The sequence below is a fragment of the Protopterus annectens genome, chromosome 6.part0 (genome assembly GCF_019279795.1).
Source record: "Protopterus annectens isolate FY-2018-M chromosome 6.part0, PAN1.0, whole genome shotgun sequence".
In the NCBI taxonomy this organism is placed as follows: Eukaryota; Metazoa; Chordata; order Ceratodontiformes; family Protopteridae; genus Protopterus; species Protopterus annectens.
Window position 1 is genome coordinate 1442764595 of NC_056737.1, and position 1585 is coordinate 1442766179.

Sequence of the window (1585 nt, forward strand, 5' to 3'; positions counted from 1 at the left end):
TACTTTTCACAGTTTTCATTCATAAGAAGAATGTATGAGTGCAAGAGAGACGATTACTGATTTTCTATTTTCTGATTTCCCTTCTTCCCTAGAAAAATAAATTCTTTCAAGTTTTTTTGTTTTTTTGATGGCTGACATTCAAGTGCTATGGTTCCATCATACTTCTGTTTGTTGAAGCCTCTGCAAGCCCTGATTACTAAAAGTTTGCACCGGAGTATGCTGATGCCTAAAACAGAGGTAGCTCCAAGTGCTAGAACCTTCCACATCACTGTCTGCTCTCCCACAGACATTCCTTCCTGCATCCATGGATTCCTCATTTAATGAGGACAGTCTGACAAACTCAGTGCAGATTTCCTTGCCAGTAGAGTATAACTCGGACAAAACAAATTTGATTTGTTGGTTTCCTACAGAGGATGTCTTCTTTGGAAAGACACAACTTTATGAAGGGCCATTTTAAGTGGGACTCTAAAAGATTTGCTTGAACCACACAACACATACCTTACATTACTGGACACTGAGAAATACAGCAGTACCTGTAATGATCCCAGCCTTTAAAGATGCTTTTTAATCTCCATCATTAAAGCCTGAAATTCAGCCACTAGCTGCCCAGAAACCCAATATACTCTACAGACTCCAATACACTTTAAATGCTTATAAGAATTATGTGCCTAATCCAACTTTTAATTCTGTGGGTCATGCCAAACACATACTAAATGGCTTTTCGGAACATTATGCTCCTTTATGATGAGGGAATTGAAGCATTACATAGATTTAAAGAAGAGGCTCATATGTCTCCAGTCAAAACATTTAGGGTTACTGGCTATCAGAACTGCATTATTAAATAATAGAGGGCAATTCTCAAAGCAGTGAGACAATATGAAATCAGAGATTCCTAACAAAGCCATGAAAGACTGTAAAACTGTACACCAACAACAACAGACCACAACTCCAAATCAGGTGCAAAGTTTATTGGTTTAGCGTTTTCTTCTCGTGATAGAGACTTCCTCAGAACAAACACACAAGGTTATCCCAGCCCTTAAATATCCATTAATCAAGTACTTGATTGCATAGTAAATCACATGACAATACTAAAGAAATGCTAAAACAAGTGTTAATACTAATCAAAAAACTAATGTACAAATTCAGAGTATAAACATTAAAATGTATTGTATGAAATATGTAAAAATATGAAAGTAATAAAAATAATAAAAATAATTACTTATTAAGCCACAAACCATTGGGACACTAAAAAAACTAAAGGACTTAACCTGTAAGGTGTTTTAATTTTAAAATACAAGCTATATTGATAGCCTTATTAATACCTGGATACTGTGTAGTGTCTAATCTAAGTTGTCATTTGAATTCACAAATATCCAGGTGCACATCAATAATTTTGCCCTGTGGATCTTTGGCAACATAATCAACTACCAGAAACTTAAAACAATGGTTGCTATGCTCCTTAATATGTCTGAACAGGGTGTTAGTAATTTTACCCTTTCTTATGTCATACAAATGTTCATTAACTTGAGTTTTTAAGGATCTGGAAGTCTTTCCAATATAAAAAACAGGGCAAGTTTGGCACTTT